Genomic DNA, 11,973 nt, shown 5'->3' on the forward strand with positions numbered 1-11,973 from the left:
ACAAGAGCATTGCAAGGGCTTACCACCCTTGCCAATGAATTGGCAGAAAATTCGGGAGCAGACGCTTCCATCACAGGATGGTTGAAATCTTGGTTTGGTAAATGGAAAGGGATGGTAATGTCCATATTTACATCCTTGATTATAGTAGCAGGAGTTTTGACAGCTATTGGCTGTTGCGTTATCCCCTGTGTAAGGGGACTTGTCCAGCGGTTAATTGAAACCACATTATTGAAACAAATGACCATAGATCCACCACCCTACTCAGATAAAATGATATTAGAGGAAATGGAGAGCAAAGAAAGTGAAGAAGAGGAAGTTATTTACCAAATTACACTTAAAATAAATAAATAAATAAAAATAAAAAGAGTTTTTGCAAAAATCAACAGTTTATAAAAAAAAGAAAAGGGGGGAATTGTGGGAATAGAAATGTTGTTTTTGCAGAGTTACATTGTTTAGAAGGAGGGAATGTGGTACTGAGATATGCTTACAGTGATAAGAAAGTTTAGCAGGCGACCTTGTAAAATGCAGACAATCAGACTCCTTAGGACAATTAGGTGAAAATCACGGTGTCAAGTCAAGTCAGATAAGTGAAGAAACATTACCACTTCAAGCAGTAAAAATGTCAAAAGAAATTTGAAATTTAACAGGCCGGCGACTGAAGGCCATGCATTGTTTGTGAAGCATCAGATAGATTGTGAACCTGGATTACCCACTCAGTGGGGAAACAGGGGAGGGTCCTGCCATCAAAAGGTATATAAACTGTGTTTTGGAACTAGTAGATGCGCTCTCTCCTGCTTGTGGGGCGCCCGCCATTGCAATCGCGAATAAATTACTACTTCACTGAGATCCTCGCCTGAGCCTAAGTTATTGGCTACGGAGTGTTTCTCACAGAAGGAATCAATAGGATATTCCACCCTCAATAAGTCAGTGAGTCAGTTTTCATCTTCCTTATGTTACATCTCTCTGGTCTTTATCACTTTTGAAATAATGTTATTCTAATTTCATATCTTAAAGAAAAAAAAAACAAACATATTTTCCTAGTCTACCTCCTTAGCAAGGGTCATCCTGTTGTGCTGTCTTAATGACCTCCAGGTGTTAATGGGTTGGAGACATCACCAAAACAGCCGTCACTTTATGTAGTAGTTCACTGCACATTATGTATTCATTATCATTTGAGTTTGCTGTTTGGGGAAAGAAAGGAAAGAATAGAATTGTCAAATCCAAATTCATTATAATTCTGAAAGATTAAAAAATAAAAAAGGAAAGAAGTCATCTTCATGCAGGAGAACAGCTGTGGGGGGATGGGATCTGGCCAGGAGAGCTCACCTGGCGGTGGGCTCAGCGTGGAATTGTGCGTGTGTGTGTGTTTTGGTTTGTCTCACAACAAGTATTCAGGGCAACTGTTCCTCTGCTGGGAACAGCCCTGTGAAATTCCTGCACAAGTAGCGAGTCCCTGCATTGTGGCACTCTGCTGCATGGGTTTCTCAGCTATTCTGCCAGGCAGACCAGGTGCGAACTGTGTTGTGCAAAAGAACAGGCAGATCTCTGATCTTTTGCCAAGCTAACAGAATAGATTGCAGACACTGAAAAGCAAGTTCTCTATCACTATATTTTTCCACACCCACCAAGAATCTGTAAATTCTTTTCACTTTCCCATATTTAAATAGGAGCCCTCATCCTCTTCAGACAGCTTTAGTGAAAAGTGCTTAGTTCTGTAACTTCAGACCAACTCTTAATGTGTGTACTGGGCACTCTCCTCGATTTCTTTTTTTTTTTTTTTTTTTTCTGTGAAAAAGAGCACTTCTAATGCTGCCTGAAGTTAATGTTCTTATGCCTTCTAATCCTCATTATTTTATTTGAGCACCTTATCCCTGCAGCCAGCCTGCACTCTGCTTGAAACAAAAGAAAAAAGCTCCAGAAAGGCTTTATTCCCTGTCACTCCTACAATTGGAAATATTTTTGGGGGGTTTCCCTGCTGCTGTAGGTTCAAAGACAAATGACGTAAATTGAAACTGATAGGAAGCAACTAGAATCTCAGCCAGGACTAGGGACTAGCCTTGTGATTCAAGAAAATAAACCTTCCTATAGCCTGAGAAGGTCCTGAACTGGAGGGAAGGAAACCCTGCATCTTCACCTTTGCCTTTTCCATGTATCTGGTTATGTCACACCAACATAACTATATATACATGTATATATAGTCATCAGAAGAACAAGTATCCTTCCAGAGTGTTTTATTTCATCTGAGATTCTCAGAGCATTTCTCAGGCAAGAGCCTTCTCCCTGCTTCTCTAAGGCTCCCACACTGCACAATGGCATGATTTCTGTGCCTATTTTGTGAGTGTTCTGACTAGACAAATGCTGCATTTGGCAGATGTAGCTTTATGACTTGATGAATTGTTTGCCTTCTTAATCCATAGTAATCAACAACTGCAATCCAGCAGCACTGCTTCTGACAGTTTCTACCAGCTGCCTCTGTGAAGCAAGGGACAACATCCACCTTGTCATGATGGTAGACTTTCGGGAGGAAGGCTGCTCTCAGAGGCACACCAATACGCTGGTGCTTTGTACTTTTTGGTAACTCTTCTCTACCCCTTGGCAAAGAGAAGAGGTATTTACATATTTACATTTGGTATTTACATTGCTGCACCTAACTTAGCTGTCCCAATATTCATCTGAGTAGTTTCAAAAGTAGTAGAGTTTATACAATACATATGCAAATTCTCTTTCATGTCTATTGTATGGAGGTTTGCTATTATCCTGTAACGTTTTATTTATACATTTCATGTGCTTTCTCTAAAGGGCTGTCAAATGACTGTCAATTATTTATTCATATCAGGTGGAGCAGCTGTAGAGGAACTGCCATATCCAAAGTTAACGAGTACTACCTAAAACTTTGTAGGCAAGAAATAATTCAAATTTTAATAACCTTACTTTTTCACCTATGTGTTTTTTCCTTTTCTAAGCTTTTTTTTTTTCTTCTTCAGTTGATTACCATACATATTGCAGTAGGTGATTTTGTTTGAAGGTAGCTGAGTGAAAAATAAAGATTAATCTTGACTGAATTATTAATCATGCTTGCAAATGAATTGTAGCAACCAAATACGAGCTGGTGTGGAAATGCATTTATTAAGAACATATGGAATCCAAACTGAGCCACTTGGTAATTTTACCAGCTTAGCAAGCTCCTTATGACTTTTTCCACAAAATCATTCATTTGGTAAATGATGGGATGGACTTTAAATAAATTAAACCAGCACTGGGAAAACTTTATATATAGCACTGTGTGATGTTGCATGGGGGAAAAGAACATGAGAGGGGAGAGTGGGCAACACTACTGAGAGACTGTGGAGGCTGTGTTCAAGTCAGTGCTCTTCTGTAGGCTTTCAGTGGTAGCAAACTCCTTATTTTTATGTTGCAGCTCATTTTCCTGTAAAATGGAGAGGTGGGCACTGATAGACATCATGATGTTTAGGTAATGTCCTGATGGAGGACCTGAAGCTGATGTAAAAATGTATTTTGAAAGAACTGAATGAAGCAGCACATGGACAATTGGGTTGATGCATGTGGCATGAAGATCTGCTTTGTGGCAGACCTTCATATCCCTCATTGATAATTGGCATGCCCAGTGTTCCTGAAAATTCAGGGGACAGATTTGTCTCTTGCATGTCATCCCTCCTAGGAGCAGCTACCAGCCACCTTATTCCCTCTCACTGCATTGTTTCTAATGCTATGCTTTGGGTACATGTAATGCTGATTAACCTCAAGCATTGCTGCTTGCTCCATTTTACTTGTTAATCTTTTTTCAGTATGAAGGCCCCAAGCCCTTCTATGGATTGTGGTGGAATCCCTGTGAACGTTTGGAAGAAACACGGTCTCAAGGATTTTCTTTTGAGGCATATCAACTTCCAGTGATGTTACTAAGTCCTTCTTTATAGAAGAGCTATGGGTTTTTGGAATTCTTAAGGACAATTTTGGTCAGATATTGCTCTCATTGAAATCAATATGATGGTGATTAGCGATTAAAAGGAAGCTCAATATTTTTAACTACTATTAATTTTTGATTCATTGTAGTCTGCTCAAACTAGGATATACCATCAACCTGCAGCTTCAATCTCTCTTTTCTCAAATATTAATATTTTGGGTAAATTTCTGAGTCCATTCTTTCTCTCATTTCCTACAAGCTGAATCCAGATGACTGAAGCTGGCAAATCTGAATGTAATTTTCATTGCTCAATCCTTACTTAGAAAGTTAGAAACCGCCTGAGTTAGAAAAAAAATAAAAATAAAAAATCTTTTCCTATAGCAGTTTCTCTTCTTGAAACATGTGGGTCTGGCCACTTTCAGATTAGAGTGATGTATTCCTTAGGATAGTCTGTGATGGCAAGTTCCATACTCTGTATTTCAGCATTTCCATGGCATGCATAATTTGGGATTGAGCTTTTTGGTTTTGGTGATTTTTTGTTTGGTTTGGCTTTGTTTTTTCCCCCTTTCACTCATTTCCCAGCCTAATGAAAACATTTGGAGGATCTTTTCTGTGTTCATTTTTTAAACCACAATGTAGCCTTGCAGTCTTCATCACTTTCCCTGTATTATTGTTGTAGGCAGAGTTAAGATCCTAGCTGATTGAGTTTATTGATTTCTGAGTGATCTCTTGAGTGTTATTTCACATTCATGTTCTGTCAGAATTGCTTAGAAAGCCTTTGTTAGATAATTTTATATTTATTATACATGAAACTACTGTTCTGAAGACTTGAAATTTCAAGGCACTGGATAGATGTAGGAACACAAGGGATGATATGCGCAATATCTCTACATGTTTTATCTGAAGATTTTAGAAATAAAATTTACAAGTAAGAAACTTTGTGAGAATATATTCAAGGTAGATTTATTTCAGATTTTCAACAGTAACTAAGTCATATCTGAGAGCACAGCCACATATGGGTTTGGAGGATTCTCCTTACTGTCTATTCCAGCTGCATGATGGAGATAACAACTCTGTAGAGAAGACAAAGGTGAAGATATGACTGAGTATGCTCAGGGTAAAGTCAGCAACTTCTATGTTCTCTGTCAAACGATTTCTTGATGATACTTTCCTATTTCTGAATGATATTACTGGAATTAACTAAACTGAATTTTTATGTAGAACTTTGGAACACCTATTTGGAAGAAACTTGCAGCTAAATCATCACCTTCCCATTCCATCCCCAAGAGCATAATTCTGAATTCAAGAGGCAAGTAAATAATAGAGAAGTAAGTTATGTGCAGAAAATGTTTTCCATCTTGGTAAAATACAAAAAAAAAAAGGAGATGCACAAAAAGAGGCGGGGGGGGGGGGGGGGGGTGGGGGGGGGGGTCGGTCACTAAATCAGATGTAAAGCTGAGCAAAAAGTCACAGAACTTGCTGTCCTGAACTCTGTGTGGACCACTTTTTTTTCCAGGAAAAGAAAATGTGTTCTTTCATGATCTGTTACATGTAACAAATTGTTTTTATTTCTCCTAGAACAAAATTTTCTAATTAACGTTGGCATCTGAACATGTTTCTGAGCTATATACTAACTCCAAAAACTTATAGAGAACCTTGGCCTGCTTTGTTTGTCTCTGAAGCTCAACAATAACACTTTATGAAGACGTGTTTGGAAGTGTTGTGATTTTCATGACTAGCCATCTTCTTTATGCCCTAGAGCATTGTACAGCTTACTGGGATCCTTTCCCCAGATGTTCTTTTAGGCAACAGCCACTTAATACTTTTCTAGAGCACAACTCCCTAAAAGGGCTTGCCTTGAGTTGTAATGGTATACTCTGAGAGGATGCTCTTACAATGCAGTGACCAAAATATCTTATAACAACAACTCAAATATGTTACGCATAATGTTGCTACTACTTTTCCATAAACCTTGACATTACCAAGTCAATGAATTCCAGACAACTTTGTCTACCAGCATGATGTGCACTAAGCTTTCCCCCTTGGATCATTTCTTAAAAACAAGTTTACAAAATGCCAGGAATTCACTACTAATCCATTTGAAATCAGTGGAATCCCACATGCCTCTTTTTTAAAATAATAATAAATAATCTTTTTTTTTTTTTTTTTTTTTTTTAAAGCCTTAATTCTTAACTTTATGCATAGTTTACATGTTCGTCAGTAGTATTGTTGGGCATGTGAGATGAGTTTCTATCATACAGCAATTGCCCATCCTGGACTCCTTAGTTTGTGCCATTCATTTTCCTGTTGCTCAGCTGATGATAATAGTCACCAGAAGCAATGTTTTACAGGAAGAAAAAGGGGGAGTGTCTTAGACCAGTAGCAAAATGCTCAAATGAAAGACTCAATTACAGCATTTGAATGAGAAGAGAGTAATCACAGAAAAGTATTAAAGTTCTTCACATATCAAGTATTTTTCCTTTCTTGCTTCTCCTTGAGTATTTTTTTCCTGTTTATCGTAGACTGTGAACTTAGTTTCTCACATCACATAAACAACAGTTAACCAACCAAGAACAACATCTATGTTATTTGTCATTAATTTTCAACTTTACCATCTGCCATCAAACTGGGCTGTGGATCCTGGAAATCAGTCTAATCTGTCAGCAGCTTCCATTTGTCTCTCTTAGTCACCCAGTCCAATCTCAGCTTGTTTTGTTTTGTTTTGTTTTGTTTTGTTTTTTGTTTGGTCGGTTTTTGTTTTGTTTTGTTTGTTTGTTGTTGTTGTTATTATACAATATTTTTCTCATACTCAACTATCAAATAACATCTTTCTGTACTGATTTCTTTTTTTTTCTCATTGTGGCTGTGTTGCAATTATCGTTGTGGCAAATTTTAAAAAAGTTGTCACAGGTTCCCCAGAATTCAGAGGTTTCTCTAATTAGGTGCAAACCAAAGCTGGTCCTCTACGTCTTGCCAAATTATCTTGGAAGATTTCAGACACCTTCTAATGTCTTTTGTTGATATTGCACTAAGATTTTATCCCCTGCAAAGTTAACAGTCCCAAGTAGAAGGCTGACCATTGTGAATTATGATAATGAGAGGTTGGGCCAACTTTCTCATGTTGAAATACTCACAGATTTTCCCACTGATGTAAAAGGAACTATTAACATGAGAAAAACTCCTACTTGTCTTCTAGGATACTTTGCAGAGGCTACAAGAGTAGGCCTCATATAGTCTGCAGCCAGACAATGCAAATATTTCCTTATAACCTATTCATCTGAATCAACAGATTTTTAAATGAAGGTTAATTATGTTTAACAGCACTGATCTCTTTTTATTGATGCTCACCAACTACAGAAAGCTATCTAATTACTCTTTTGTGAAGCTCATTGGCAAACATGCTTTGTCTACCTATCCTGAATTATTAATCCTTTTCCAAATATACTTTAACATGTTTGTTGATTAGCATTGGCCACAGAAGAGAGTGACTTCAATATCTCACTTTCCTCTTTCAGTTTATCAAACTCAAAGCAAAACCACATCTACTAATAGCGCTTTTTCCCTCCCAGTCATTTGAGAAGCATTTTCTCCCACTGTATCACTTCAGCTTTTATTTATAGACCCTTTCTGTTGGCTTTGTTAATCCTCAACTTTCTCAGTGAACACTTTTAACATTGTTTGTCCCCTGACACATGTGACAGAGGAATACAACCATATAAATAAAATAAACTATATTTTTTTTACATGCCATTTTTTTAAATATTATTCCTTCATGCTATTTATGCTGATTGTTTTAACTCAACTTAATTTTTATTGGCAGTTGTTGAATCTTAGTGTATCTTATTAGCTCTTAATAATATTTTGTAACTTTTTTTTGAAAATAATGTAATTATTGGAAATTTTTTATTTTAATATGTTTGTGTGATACTAAATTATGAGACTGGACCAACTCACTTTGATTTGAGGCAGCCTAGCCATTTCTGCTATTTTAACTGATTTCTTTTTCTTGTTCCTGAATGGAAGTTAAATTAACATTTCAAGATGATAGAGGTGAATCACCTACAAAAACAAAATGGGAGGTGATTGTAAGTATCCAGTATGATAAAAGACCCACAGTACTGCTATTTTATGACAAGCTGTTTTAATAGATGTAAGGTCAAAGGCAGAAAAAAACAATGATTAAGATGTATTACCACAGAACCAGGAAATCTTTTGGGAAATATGCAATCTTGAACTAAATGTCAATAAATGTAATGAAAAGTAGACAAGATAAGTATAAGAGAGATGAACAAGGGGGATTCATGAGCTCAGGATGTACATGAAGAGTGTTCAGAAGAAGAAGATTCTTGTGACAGTATGGCAGACCTTTATCCAGAAGTATAACAGGCAATAATATTGGTCAAAACAGACACTGCAACTAGAAAAAGCTATTTTCTCCTCTATCAGGGAACAGAAAATACTAGTCTCAATTCTAAGTGTCACAATCAAAAGTTAATACTTACTAGTATCCATACCTTTCCTTCTGTCATGAAGAGCACTTGTGCCATTTCCTCATGCCACTTCTGGTTTGTTTTGCTATGGGATAAATGATGCTTGAAGGAATTGAGGTAGTACAAGGCAAGAAGAGTCAAGAGACTAGTGATACCTATGGCTGAGTTGCTGATGATAATGTTTTTCTTTTTCTTTCACAATATGTTGAATGTTATGACATGGCCCTAAGCAAAGGCAGAAAATTTTGCAAATTCCTAGTGATCTGAAAAATAGGTCATTCAATGTTATATTTAGAGTGACAATTGAAATAAAAAATAAGCAAAGTATCGTGTGAATGTTAATGTCCCAACTTCACCAAAATGTTACTTTAAACTACCTGTTCTTTGCTCTGCTTCTATCTGATATTCAGGAAAATGTGGGAAATTCAGGGTGACTTCCATAAATTATGCCATGAGGAATTTTTTTTTAATCAAATTAAAAACCTCACTGCCAGTAGGTCTACAGATACAATAGGGATGTGTTTTCATTAAGTTGGTGGTGAGAAACCTTCTGCACCTACTGTAGCTCCTTATTCTACAGTTTCAGAATTCCTTCTGGAAGAGTTGGAGACAGGTCCTTGTGCAGAGCCTTTTTGTCCTTGAACAACCTCTCACATTTATTCCAAGCTTAGCAGAGTCTCAGCTTCATGCATTAAATAATCCAAGTTCTACATGCTCTGCATTCATCTTTGTATACTTTTTGATGACATTAATCTAGTTGGAAGCATTTGTTTCTAACAGTTAGCTAGCATGTAAGACTGAGCATACATTTGATATCTAGGGTGTGGAAAGGGTGAAGACACAGGCTCTGTAAAGCAAGTTATATTTTTTGTACTTTAGGTCCTTCTTACCCAAACAGATATCGCTGGAGAACTATAGTAAGGACAGTAATAGCAGAATAAGTTCCTTGCTATTGTCTCTTCCCTGGTTTGCTGTCTTTAATATTATACCAGGACTGTAGAGTGTCGGGGGTAGAGCTTTGTCTTAAAAGTAGAATCACTATGACAGAACAAATATAGCCTTTAGAAGCTGCTCAATTAAATGGAAATAAAAGAAAAAACAAAACAAAACAAAACAAACAAACAAAAACAACAACAACAACAACAACAACAACAAAACAACAATTAAAATTAAGGTTTTGGGCCATTCATGACATCTCTAACTTGTGGCATTTTCAGTGTATCTGATCTGCAGCTGTAAAATAATATAATGCTGATCTGTCTGATATCAGAATTTAAGGAGGTAATTATAGCTGCAATTAACAGTCTCTAATTTCTTAAAATGGATCTGTAGGACTGCCCTGCCAGTATCAGGACTGTCCCATCCCTGTGCTCCTGTAGTGCAGGAGCTCAGCCATGCCAACAGTGTTTAACTCTGGGGTAGTTATTAGGATATTACCAGTTCCTATCCAAGGGATTTTTGACATTCGCTTGGTTGAGGGGAATGTAGGCATGGCAAATAAATTCCTGCACTCTGTTTATACGAACATTTTATTTTAGACTTAGTAGTCTTTCCTTAAAAGTAATACGAATTGTACATTTTAATTCAATAGCACTGCTATATTTTTATTTGAACCTAGTGAACAGATAAAAATCTTTGTATGAACATATTTAACGAGGTTTTCTACCCAGTTCTTTTGAACAGTTGTGTAATATTGCTGATTTTTTTCTATTTTTTTCTGTGCTCTTATATAAACAGGACATAGCATTTCAAACATATTATTTTTTCATTCTGGCAGTTGTTTTCTTCACACTTTTTATTGTTTTTAAGCCATTGAACTCTCAGTCCTATGAATACTAAAATTGCACAAAGGCCAAGCAAAATGAAAGCCCTGCTTTGCCATTGGCAGTGATGAGGGTGAGTATTTTTGTTGGTACTAGATTCATGGCACAAAGTCAATAGCAAAGCAGTATTTATAGAACTTGGAGATGATTGTAAACATACTTCAAAAAAATCTCTTCAGCAGCACTGAAAATGCAATAATCAGTGATCACAAGTACTTGAGTTATTTTTTCTATTCTCATAGCCAGGCTTTCATATAGTACTGTTCTCGCTGTTTTCATTCTTATATTAATACAATTTTGCTGCAAACAATAAACACAGCAAGAAGCAGAATAATCAGGCTTGTTGGTAAGATGCAGACTCCAACAGTTAATGTAAAATACAAGGTTCAGGTTAGCTCCAAACCTTTGAAATACCACCTGTGATGCATGTTTAGTAGTTTGGCATTTTACATGTTTATTTTAAATGAAATTATTCCAGTAAAAGATGATCTATCTGGTCTTTGGTGACACAGAAATCACTGCTTTGTTTGTTCACTGCCTATTCACACCCATTACCATAACTTTAAGGTGGTGTGGTATCAGAATTAATATGTAGTTTAACTGTTAATCTCTCTGGTAGAGCTGGGCTAGTTTGGCAGCAAGACATGATGAGTTTTGTTACTAAGGCACCATAACTTAACAGTGAAAGTTGAAGACAGACTGATTAGCTGCACACCAGAACACTCAGCTATGTATTGTGGAGGGGAGAGTCAGGTACTGGCAAGTCAAATTAAATGAGAAATCATCTGAACCGCACATATATACTGTGATATAAGTACAGATTTTCCTCCTATCTTCTCAAACAAGATCAGCTCATAATGCATTTCAGTGAAAAACATGAGGCTTTTGGAGATGCTTCCAATCCATGTAACAGCTGATGACTTCAAAATACACATCCAGAAATGGCAGCAATAAATCAAACAGAAAACAGTAAGTTCATTTCAGATAAGATCCAGTTTATGGCAAAATGTCCAATGTAGGGAGGAAATGGTCTTATCAAGAGGAGTAAGCCAGTTCTCAGGGGAGTTAGAACCAATATGAAACTCAGTGACATTTTCTAATATGGTCATGGTGCTTTAAGGTATGATTTTCTTGCTGGTTAAACTAAAGAAACTAATTGCATCATGTTTTGTATTCAGACTTGAAGATATCAAAAGATTAAATGTTCTTTAATCTAGGTCATGAGGAATGGTAAATTCTTCTATGCTCAGGTTCATTTTATTTCTATTTCATTATATAATTTATGAACTATAGTAGTTGGGACAGATCTTCCATGCCATAGACTCAAAATGTGATTGATGAGCTACTCAGCACCTGTAAAACTCACCTTATCAGTTGTTGTCAGTACCATTCTCATTTGCTATTAGTCTTATTTCCTTAGCCCTGACCTTGAAGGCTGTTCACTATTGTTGATTTGCATAGGAGGTAAACTAATACTCCTTGTGGAAATTTAACCACAGCCACCAAGAGAGCAAAAAAATACTATTATGTTTTGGTTGGTTTTGATTCTTCAGGGTATACTAAGTCTTTCTGTAGAACTGGCACTGTGCAGTTGTCTGTGTACAGATTCCTTTTTAAGTAGCATCAGTATGCATAGGATTAGTGTAGTAATAAATATAATTCATCTAGAAGAGAGAAATAGCTTAATTTAGTCCAATATTTTGACTCTTTCAGTGGCTGACAGTAGGTGCTGAGAGGT

This window comes from Aythya fuligula, chromosome 17 (assembly GCF_009819795.1).
Source record: "Aythya fuligula isolate bAytFul2 chromosome 17, bAytFul2.pri, whole genome shotgun sequence".
NCBI lineage: Eukaryota > Metazoa > Chordata > Aves > Anseriformes > Anatidae > Aythya > Aythya fuligula.